Here is a 12,294-nt window from a genome sequence, read left to right as displayed (position 1 = left end):
TCGATGCGTGCAGTGGAGATAAACTGCGACAATTTGCCCGCTGAATGAGTGGAATGGAACTTTTTCCACTGGCGTCGCAGAAAAAAAAAGGGCCGCGAAACAAAAGCAAAACTTTCCCACGAGTGTGCCAGTGTGGACATTGCAATTTAAAATATAATTAATGGTCGTCGCCGTAATTTATTGAATTTGCATGGCACAAGGCTGCATTGCTGTCATTTCCTGTTTGCCTGTTTGCCGTTTGCCAGTTGGCGGGTTTTCCACTTGGAGAGCCCAGTTTTGCGAATGTCCTTGCGAGGCGATTGGAGTGTCTGCACACTCACATTCGCACTCACATGCACTCACTTTGGTTTTAATGCACTCCGCCCGGTCAGCCGGTCCCTCGCAATTGTTGCTGCCTGGCTGCCCGGTTGGCGGAGCAACAATAACATCCCGATAATGACTGCCGAAAGTCCATTTCTGGCTACCAAAAAAAAACCAAATGCCCGGTTGCCACTTGGATGCGAAATTGGTAAACGAAAAGTCTTACCAGAAAAAGCGTACCAAAAAAGGGTACCGAAAATTTGAAAAAATGCAAGTGCCGAAATGTGTGCCAATTTCGGAGAGAGCTCCATTTATATTTTAAAAACCAAATTAATTGATTGAATGGCTTGCAGGTTGCCAAGTGATCTAAGCTTTTTCAGAAGAAATAAGAAATAATTTTAGAACACATAAATTGTATTTAAATATATAATGCGAAATCATTCCAAATATCTTAATTTATCAAGCAATTAAAAAATAAATTTGTGAATTTTGAATTATACCCAAGAAATGTATAAAAAATGTTTAAACATTTATTTTTAATATTGATTTTTCATTATTTTAGAAAAAAAGGTCTTATGGAGGAACAACTTTCTAGTACTTTTTTTTCAAACTTCGGATTCTATTTTTTGGAAAAAATTGGAAATTAAATTTTCATTTTGCAAGTAGTTCATGTTCCTGGCATCACTAACAAGTTTTTTACCCACTGATTACTAAAAAACGGATAGAATAGACCAATTTTGAAAAAAGGGTAAAATGAACCATTTTCGGCACCAGCCACCAAATGTGGCCAACGTGGAATGTCGGGCCTATTGTTTGGCCACCATGGCGGATGAATTAATGGAAGATGGAGCTGGGTTGCATGGCGGGAAAGCGGGAAGGAGGGCAGCAGACAAACAATCTTCCACGCTTTTCCCTTCCTTTTTTTCGCTTCATTTTCCCGGCTATCTCTGGCCATCTCTTATGCTCGTTTTGGCCAGGCCAGCTCCAAAAACCAACTCATTCTCGCTTCCTGCACTCTGCATGCCCCGCACTATTTGCAGCTTGAAGAAAGCGGCAGCGAATGCTCCATAATGGAGGCCCTCATTCCCCGTAGAAGCTATAGTAACTCGCTGCGTTCCGTGTCATGTGCGTTACTTAAAACCTACAAAACGGCAACGAGTCCGCCTTTAAAACGGGACGCAGCGCAATACCCGTGGGCCAGAACCCGGGCCCGGGAAAAAAGGGCCAACCGGGGAACCCGAAAAATTTACATACAAATTAGGGTTAATGAGCAGTGAAATTGTTATTTAACTTCAGTTGGCCCGTTAAGCGCTTTAAAGTGCGCCACCACTTGAGCCAAAGGAGTGGAGTCTTCGAATATCTACGTAGTTTGCGACACGTTTTCGAAATTCTCTTTAGCAATGTGGCCTTAAATGGGTTATCCTTTAAAAACTCTATCGTTCGCCCCAAAGCAACAGAATTTAATTAATAATCTTGCGCATGATTCATAAATTGATTATAGCTCATACGCCATGTGTTCTTAAATTAATTTCCATTCCCATTATTATTTTTATATTCATTTTTCAGTTTTTTACTGCTGCAGCAGCAGCGTGGAAAATGAGAGTTTTATTTAAAATTTAATCAAACACTTTAATTTGATTAACAGCGCACGTCTTTCAATATAAATTTATGGCCGCACGACGCATAATCAGAGACCAGAACCGGAGTGCCGGAATGTCGGAGTGCCTGGGTGCTCCACTGACCAGCCGTAAAAAAGGGTTGACCGCCCGCACATCCGTTCACCCGATCTCAACTCCCGTCTTTCCCGGGCTTTCAACACATCAACGCAGTCATTTGATATGCGTACATGTGACGGGGAAAGTCGGGGAGTTCGGGAAATCGGGGGATGTGGGAACTGGGAGACTAATAGCAGCACGTACGTTTGATAAAATATTTTATTGGCATGTATGGGTGGCTTCCTGACGGGCCCAGCGATTTTATAGATTTTTCTAATGCTTTGATGGAAGGTTTTTTTTTAAACTCCATCACCCCTTTTCTGGGCACTCTTTGAAATATGGTCCCACGAGTTTTTACTCTTTATTGGGGGACAAATCCACGCTGAACATGTTTTATAATTAAATATATTTTAAGTCTTATAAATGCACTTTATTATAATGCTTAATCGCGATGAACGTATTTTATAATAAAATATATTTGAAGTTTCATAAACAAAATGGGTTTATGTTGTTTAAATATTTTAACTCAGAGTATTATAACTAAAACGATTTAAATGGGCGGAGTTTTTAGGACGAAAAAATATACCACTTCTAGAAAGCTCATTTTTAAGACTCTTTAAATAGATATATTACCAATTCTGATTATGGAAGTCCTAGCAACTGTCAAAATTCTAGAATTATAGAAGCTCCTTTGTATTTACAGCAAAGCAACTCCTTATCTCTTATTGATTGTTTTCCCCATGCATTCCTCATGAAATTAGTGCAACGTCTGAACAGCAATTTGGCCACACAAATCATTTTAGCATAATATACAACTTCGGCTGGTGGAGTTTAACAACAGACGAGGATGGCATTTTTATTGGCCTACGTGTCTTTTGTGCCATGGCTGTTGTGCTTTTCTGTGGATGTTGCCACAACACACTATCTCGTCATGCGAATCTGGAATAAATCTTTCATTTCATTTCTGGTGCACGGAAGTCACGGCCACCGGTCAGCAAGTTTTTGGGGCTGCTTTCGCAGGCTATGATGATAAATGCCGAAAAATCCGAAATGCTGTCATCTTTTGAGCGGATACTCGATTTTCGCTGGCAAATTCCATTGAGTCGCTCTCTCATGGCGTTTGGCATACTTCCACAATTAGTTCAAGTCATGGGAAAAGCGTGAAATTTATGCTCATTTGAGGGAATCCAAAATCGCGTTCAATGAACCTGTCCACATCAACGTACGACCCACTAAATTGAATTCTTTGTTTTGGCAGCAGCCAGCCAACAGCTACAAAATCCAGAAACCAGAATACCGAATGGGGATGAAAAAAAAAAAAACTTGGAAATAAGCAAAGCAAAAGTTTTTAGCAAACGGCAATTTTGTGTTATTTCATTTGTTTGCCTGCTTATATTGCCGGGGTGCCCCGTTTGGAATTTTAAATATGGCGTCTGTTTTGTTTGAAAACGGAAACGAGTGTCTGTCAGTTTATTTGTTTGTTGTTGATGATGTTGTTGCTGCTGTTGTCGTCTCCGTTTTGTTGGCCCCAAAAAGCAGTCCCAGAAACGAAGTCAACCAACTTTGGCAAAGGAAACGCCGCCTAATGTGTTAGTTTGCGAGCGAGTATACTCGCATTCAGAGGTCGGTGTGTTTGTGTAACTTTGTTGGCAATTGAGAGGCCGTTGCCAGCGGCTCTGGTGAATAGGGGTATACATCTGGCGATATTCAATTTACCCAAGATATGAAATGATTTTTTAAGGTTTAAGCAAACGTTAAACTCACTGGCAAAGAAAGCAAACAGCCCTGACCCTTTAAAGTATGCATGCACAGGGAAAAAAACTTATCAAATGTTTATCAAATTGGTTATAAATTCAGTGTGAATATATAAAAAGTCACGCATTCGATTTTAAAAACCACTTAAAAGTATGCAACAATACACTTCATTGTAGTCCAGACGTATCCCAAAGAGAAATTTAGAAAAGCATACTTTTAAACACCTTTTAAAACCATTTTTATAACTTCTAGTGGCCTGCACCGATTAACAAGAGTTACAAATTAATTTAATATGTATTCTGTTTTTAAAAACACATTTTTCTCTCGATGGATTATGTTTTCAAAGTAGTCTTATTTTGTATTTGTTTTTCTTCATACAACTTGATTTCTAGATATATTTCCACCCCTTTTCGTAGAGTTATGTACACAACATCTCTGAAAATGTAGTCTCAAATTTCAAGCACACAAGTGCTCTTGCTCACACAATCGCCGACAAACAAATGACACAATTTTCCTTCGAGCTAGTAAAGTTGACTTTACATTTTTAATAGTCTACTTTTCGGCGCATTAGTTTTAATGCTTATGACGAGGCTGTTTTGCATGCAAAATGCACGTGCTGGTAGAGATACTCCCATCTGGCCATGTTTCTGGCCAGCTTTTCGGTCCCATTAGATCTGGCTTCCTGCCCTCGGCACTATTCGGTACCTGACTTGGTTGCCAAAACAAGATTTCTCACTCATTATGCGGGGCACAATAAATATTTGCCTATCATTTTGCTATTTGCATTTGCCAAACGAAATTGATGAACGTCCCCGGCACAAAACAGCAAATTGAATTGGCCAAGCCATTAACAAAACTGAATTTTGCTTATCGCCATTTTTGCACTGGGTTTTTACTCCCTGGCCCTCGAAACATGACAAACGGACACACTCATGCGCTACATTTGTGATAGTTATGCAGATTTTGCTGCTTTTGCCTAGTAATGAGTAGCAGATAAACATGGCGATAAATTACTGCATTTTTGGGCATTCATTATTTACCATGTGCCATAGTCATACGAAGGCAAAATCGAATCGAAAGCGCCGTAAATGGTCTATGTACATATATGCACGCACTTAAATCAGGCCCGGCCTTGCTGGCTGTCATAGGGCTGCTTTATGGCCGCATTTTCCGGCCATTTCTAGAATTACAACAAATTTTAATTAAATACAATCTGCAGCAAGCAATGCGCATATGTAAATGCAAATGGCTCGAATGCTTGCGGACGAAACAAACAAACAAAAAAAATACAAGTAAAAGGGAGAAAAACAAAAATTTAATGCATAATATAAAAAGACGTCAAAGTATTTAGCGCACAATGCAGCAGAATGCAACCAAAGGGGTAAAACAGAAAAAATTAAACGACATGGCCAGACCATTAAGCGCCACTTGCTCCTTTTTTCCCCACCCAATTTTCCTATGCATTTTCCCCAGCCTCTTTTACTCCGCAGCAGCAGCAGCAGCAATTTAATAATTCTCCCTGACAATGCACTTGCTCATTTGCCATTTGCTGTGCATTCAAATTTGTTTCTTCCACAAAATTGTAAAACAAGTGGGAAAAACGCATTTGACAACCTACAAACATCGTATCCAAAAAACTGCAGTTGGAAATCATACAAATTGCTGCATGTAGGGTATGCAAAAAAAATTAAGTTTTTGAATGCTTGTTGCTGATGCCTGCCCGCTGGCTGAAAGTTGTTGCCGGTTGCCGTGACAGATGGGTGGACATTTTGTCAGCGAGAGCGAAAAAAGTGGCAACAAAATCCAGAAAATATGTGGGATCTGGATCAAAACGATCCTGGAATACCCTTATCCTTAAGATACGATAGAGTTTTAAAAATAAATGTTGTAATTCTTGTTACTAATGGTGTGTAAAAGTATGCTGCGATAAAAGTTTATTTTCTTCTTCGTCCCGACTTCAAATATATTATTGCATACTTATATACACCCTTAAAAGCCATTTTTGAACCCTGTTTTCGGAAACCCATATATATTTTAAACTAATTTTTACATTGTATATTTATTACAATAATTCTTTGGATAAAGACAAATATTTAAAAATGTAGAGGCCTAAAAGATCCACAATTGTCAAAGTCTTTTTTAAAACACTTACCAAATTTCAGAAATTAGTTCGATTTTTGTTTCAAACGCATAACATGCTTAGATGTCATTAAATTTTGACCCCATATAAGAAATAACTATAATAAAACTAAAATGTAAAGTTACATTTTTTATTTCTGTTGTGAAAAACCATTTATGTGCTCTATTATTTATAAAGAAACCATAACTAAAAGGAGCTTATTGTAGTTCCCAGTTTTAACCTTGTCCTTGATCATTTCCAAGTTGATAATCTAGAGGGGAAGGGGAAGAGCTTTCCATTACCGGCTCTCGGTGCACAGTTACATTATTAATCTGGCTTGGCAAACTATATCATATAGTTGCCATTACTCAGACATAAGGCTCTTACGAGCGGAGACAAAAAACAAATTGTTGACGCCAGATACAAACAATTTGCAATTCAACAGCTAAAGGGATCAGCATGGGACAAGCGCATTTGCTGCCGGCAGGATGGGAATGGGATATTTTAAAATCGGGGTGTGCAGATGGAGTCAGAGGATTTGGCAATCCTACACATGTTTGTGTCTGCGAGTTCTGTTCGGTTTGGTTTGGTTTTTGGTACTGGTTGGTCTCTGGGCGTTATCAACAGCTGTCTATCTGTGCGTTCCACATCAGCTTTTTTTGATTCGAGCTGGGTCTTAACAATCCCTGCACTTAAAACACATTTGATGTTTTGCTGTTGCTGTTAAAGTTAATGAATTTGTTTGCATGGCATTTTGGCCGGTTTCCGGTTTCTGGATCTTAACCAGAATTCACTAGAAGACCGGATTACGAGACCCAGAGACACATTTCTAATTAGCCCAAGAGCTGTGATTGTTTCTCTCTGTTAATTGACCTCTCAATTCGGCTTGCCATCGACCTTGCTTTTGGGCAATTAATGCCACATGTGGCAAACACCTGGGCCCCCAGTGCCCCACAGGGGTCATTATTAATTACTTATTAATGGATATTGTTGCGTAACTGGCTCATTACGGTCAATCAGCAGGCGTCGAATTGTGTTTTCCTTTCGGCCACTCTGAGCCATTTAACATTTCATTAACAATTTAGAGTACTTAAGTGTGTGCGGGCGAGCAGCGAAATGAGGACGTGGGCGAAATGACTAAAAAGAAAACACTTAATGAAAATATTACGCGAGTGTGAGTAAATTGAAAGCCAAATGCATTTTAATGCCGCATTCTCAACTAAAATGAGGCACAAACACAAACAAGAGCGCACACTCGCACAAATACACATCCACATCCACATCCGCATCCGCCAGCCGGAAGCCGCAATGTGCAATAAAGATTGCAAGGCGCGTGAGTGTTGGTTGGCAAAAAGTGACGAGAAGGGGTTTCATGCACTAAAAAAATAAATGTTTTGAAGGATTTTTCTAACAGAAATATATATCTTTTCGCATAAAAAGATATATATATATCATATATATTTAATCTAGGATGTAGTTTTCCCTTTACTTACAAATAAGCATACAAAAAGTATTGAAAAGGGCCATAAAAATGTCCAAAATATCCTCTAAGAAAGGAAGGTCTTCTCTTGGAACGAATCCATCGAAGGTCGCCATTTGAAAAGTATTCATGCATACTTTTTGATGCCTTTGGAACGACTTTAATTTTTTTTTGCTTCAATGGTCTTTATTTATATTATAATGATTTTTCATTCCTTATCTTAGAATACTTATATTACCATCTGAATTTTTATTAAAAATCAAATAGTTTTCACCATTTTTTTCCTTGCGTGTTCTAGATGTGCCGGATGCTGAACGAAAAACTTTGAGGCAGCACGTAAAGATCGTTGCCATTGATTTATGCGCCGCGTGCCACTGCGAGCGTGAAGCGTGCAACAAGCCCGGCGCACACAGACCAGATTAAATTGGGGGCCAGAAGGGGTGGGGTGGATCCCTTTGCCAGCGGCGAGAGATGACCATGGAAGTACCGCCGTGGCCAGCTGGTAAATAAGTGTGTCAACGTGGGCCCTCGACTCCATTTTGCCGAAACAACCCACCACTCTCCACCGATTCAGACCAATAAAGTGCGCTCCAAAGTATGCTAAGATTCCGTCCGCCCGAAAAAACGTGCCGGAAATGCTCGAAACGGGCTGCTGCTCTCCAAGCTATTTTCCGCTGCGAAATTTGATTAAGTCCACGCTGGCGATGAGTTCATTGCGCGTGCAAAATGATTCGCTTAACGGTGGGAGTTTTGCATAGAGGGTGGTCAGTGGGGTGGACCAACTTTCAAAATATTAAGGAATCTAATAGTTTGCAACAATGCATTTAATTGGTTTACTAACTTGAAAATTGATTACGGGCTTGCTAAATCATCCCTAAAATGAAAGACATGCCTTACATAATCAACCAACTTATGAATACCTAATGAACACCTAAAAATTTGAAAATATAAATAGGGGTTTGGGAACACATCTGCACCATGCATCAATTCAGGGTGTTTAAAATGTAAGTTAAAATCAATTCATCTAGTTTTAAATGTACTTTTTATAGAACAGATTAACAAGTTAAAATTTGTGTGTACGTTTTTTAATTACACTAGTATATGTACACAGTATATTTGGTCAAAATAAATTTTCGAACGTTTCGTGTTGGTCCACCCCAACTGACATAAGCTCGCTTCAGGGCATGGACTGTTACATCCAGCAAAGCCACGAACATGTTAATTAACGAACGGTCCGAACTGGCTGGAACTACAACTGCCAACCCGGTCCTAAACCAATTACAATTGCTGGCCAAAATTGCGTCTGTCAATGACATCAATGTTCGATTTTTGTCACACATGACATGAGTTGCAGTTTGACGGTGGCCAAAATGTAGCAGGTGCCACAAATCGAACAACGATTGTTGAACGGGTAGAACCAGGCCGGGAGGCAAAGCCCACAAAATATAATCCGGGTCGTTGCCCAATTTTCCAAAGTTGACATGGGGCTTTAAGTGCACTGCAAATTGCTTCACTTGGCAGTGCATTTTTATTTTTTAACCTCCGACACGCTTTAATTATTCATATTCCGTACGGGTAATGAGCCCAAATAAATGATAAATTATGCAGGGGCGTTCGGAATCACAGCGCCAATGAATGCCAAGTTAGCCAAGCGGTTACAGCCAGGCCAATTTGGCCAAAATTTGCAGCTGTTGTCGCCTCCCGATGATTTGCATTAGCCATGCCCAAGGAGCTTCGATCTGCCTCTTTTTTGGTAGCCAGAAACCCATCAGAATGCAGCTTTTTATACCCGTTACTCGTAGAGTAAAAGGGTATACTAGATTCGTCGGAAAGTATGTAACAGGCAGAAGGAAGCGTTTCCGACCCCATAAAGTATATATATTCTTGATCAGGATCACTAGCCGAGTCGATCTAGCCATGTCCGTCTGTCCGTCTGTCCGTCTGTCCGTCTGTCCGTCTGTCTGTCCGTCCGGATGAACGCTGAGATCTCGGAAACTATAAGAGCTAGGCTATTGAGATTAGGCGTGCAGATTCCTGAGCTTCTTACGCAGCGCAAGTTTGTTTCAGCAGAGTGCCACGCCCACTCGAACGCCCACAAACCGCCCAAAACTGTGGCTCCTACAGTTTTCATGCTAGAATAAAAATTTTAACTGAAATGTCTTGTTCTCATCAATACCTATCGATTGACCCAAAAAAAAGTTTGCCACGCCCACTTGAACGCCCACAAACCGCCCACAAACTTCAAAAAATCGTAAATATGAACGCGGATATCTTGAAAAATATCAAAGATTGAGAAATGGGATTTCAGATTTAGATTCCTTAGGCTTAAGCGCAGCGCAATTTTGTCACGCGAATATGCCACGCCCATTAGAACGCCTACAAACCGCCCAAACCTGTGGCGCCCACAATTTTCACGCTAGATCAAAAATTTTAACTGAAATGTATTGGTCTTGTCAATACCTATCGATTAATCCAAAAAAAACTTTGCCACGCCCACTCTAACGCCCACAACGCTTAAATCTGTCTACCGCCGGTAGGTGGCGCATTTCAATCTCGCTTTGCTGCTTGCATATCTCCATTTTCCTTTGGTCCCTTTAGCTGAGTAACGGGTATCTGATAGTCGAGGTACTCGACTATAGCGTTCTTCCTTGTTTTTTTTGTGATGCGGTGCATGTTGCACGTCATGTTGGCCATGTTGCAGCTGAGCGCGCCCCCTGATTTATGACCCCGGGTGTTTATTTGCTGGCCGTGTCCGAAAAGTTGCCTCGCCGAGATTTATGTGCACCCCAAGACAAACCGCACGCAGCTTCTTGAGTTGGAGTCGGTGAATAAACTGCACTAATAAGTTGGGGAGTTTAGGCCAAGTCAAGTGGCTCAGTGGCTGAGTGGCCGAGAGGCTGCCAGAAATGCCACAAGATACAAGGCAATAGACAAAACAAATGTTGGCAAAAGTTGCCAAAGTTTACAGGGGCCCAAAAGGAGCAAGTAGCATAAATCGTTTTATTGAGCGCGTCAGGCAAAAAGTTGCAGCAGCAAGACAGCAATTTGCCAGGGCAAGCCCGAGATGGGATAAGCCGGCACAATAAAGGGTAAAAGTTTGACACCAGAATGGCCTGGAAAAGAAATTGGCAACAGACGTTCCTGGTCCAATTGGCTAGGCCAATTGTTAATGGCTAATTATTTGGAGCTAACGTTTTTCCAATGCATCTGCTGCTGCTGCTGCCGCTGCTGCGCCTATGAGAGCAAAAAACCAAAGACAAAACCAAACATTTCTTGGCACATTTCACACTGGTGGCACACAAGAAATGCACATAAATTTTACTTAGCCAAGTTCCAAAGAGTTTCGCCTGCCAAGTGGCAGCCAAAAGAAGTCAAAAGAAGTGCAAAGAGCGATAACAACAATAAGTTGCGAGCATTGCTCGAATGCACAATGCAAGTGGCGATAGTTTGCCATAGTTTAGCCATTCCGAATCCCCCGATTTACCCTTTTTCACCCCCCTTACAGGCACGCCCATGGCTTTGATGAAACGCTCAATAATTGGGTGGGAAGGGGTGCCGTTTCCCAGTGTTGGGGTGAGAAATTTGTACCTAAGATCGAAAATGGGTACCTATTTTTATGAAAAATATTTTTTAAGGCTTATTTTGATCACTTTGGCAAACATATTTCGTGGCACACGATTATACTACCGAGGTAATTTGTAGAAAAAATTTCGTTTTACAAGTTGAGCTTCCTTTTGTAATTATCGTTTTATGCATATAGAAGACAAGGAACATACACAAACTCTTTTTTAAAATTAAATTCTTATTAAAAATAGTTTGCTACACCTTTCCCACTTATATATTGTACCACACCTTGGCAAAAATATCCTTTCTCATCTCTGGTGCTATCCTTTTAGTGTCAGGCGAAATGGGAAGCCGCCAGCGAAATTTATGCGAGTTTAACAAGCAGCTAGCAACAGAAAGGTTCCGTTACACTTTCTTGCAGCAAATAGGCATAAATTTGCATTTAATGTAGTCGACAAAAACGGCAGTGGAAGGGAAAAAATGAGCAGCGCAAATGCCAAAAAAATTATTCTGCTATTTAGTATATAATTTCCTGGAATAGTCTTGGTTGGATGTGGTGTTGTGTGGTTGGTCTGGTTTTTGGATCCGAGGTCCGGTCTGCAGTCGCCAGGTGCCATTAAAGCCGCATAAATTTTTTAAACTTTTGCCAATTTGCATTGCAAATGCTTCTCACACACCCATATAAACATATATGTAGGTATCCCCAGCTAATATACACATGTGCCAGCGTTTGTATTTTCGCGTTCTGCATGTGGTTCCAAAAGCGTTTGGGTCAGTCTATTAAAATGCAAAGAGCCAGGGTTCCATAGCCCCACACCCCCTCTATATCTCTCTACTTTTCGCCGGCCGGAAGTCCATTTTGTCTTGTCGTTCACATCATAAATATGGACGTTGAAATGGCGGCTCTCTTTATGGCCAAGTCGAGTTTGTATGTATGTTGTGTTGCCGCTTTTAATGACAATTTGTTGAGGTTTGCATAAAATTTTGAACGAATTTCAATTGGCACACATTTTGGTCGACTTCGTTTTATACTTCGTTTATTCCTCTTCGAGCCCGGCATAAATTTGAATAATTTTCGCTTTTGACGCTAGTGAAGTGGTTGTTTGGAGTGTGTCTGTATTTGCGGTTTATGACAGGTCCTGTTGGCATTTTACGATGGAGTGGTCAATTGTCTGGCCTTCTCGGCTTATAGCCTCACTCAGCCATTAAAATTTCAATCAATCTAATCATTATCAATATATGCTGGCTTCCCACTCCATTTGCCACAATTCGAATGTCTTATTCATGCGCCTGTGGTTATGCAATGATAAATTTATGGCCAAGCATGGGTGTGGTCAAGTCGTCTCAGTCACTTCCGAAAT

Source organism: Drosophila subpulchrella, chromosome 3R (assembly GCF_014743375.2).
Source record: "Drosophila subpulchrella strain 33 F10 #4 breed RU33 chromosome 3R, RU_Dsub_v1.1 Primary Assembly, whole genome shotgun sequence".
Taxonomy (NCBI): domain Eukaryota; kingdom Metazoa; phylum Arthropoda; class Insecta; order Diptera; family Drosophilidae; genus Drosophila; species Drosophila subpulchrella.
This window is presented reverse-complemented; position numbering follows the sequence as displayed.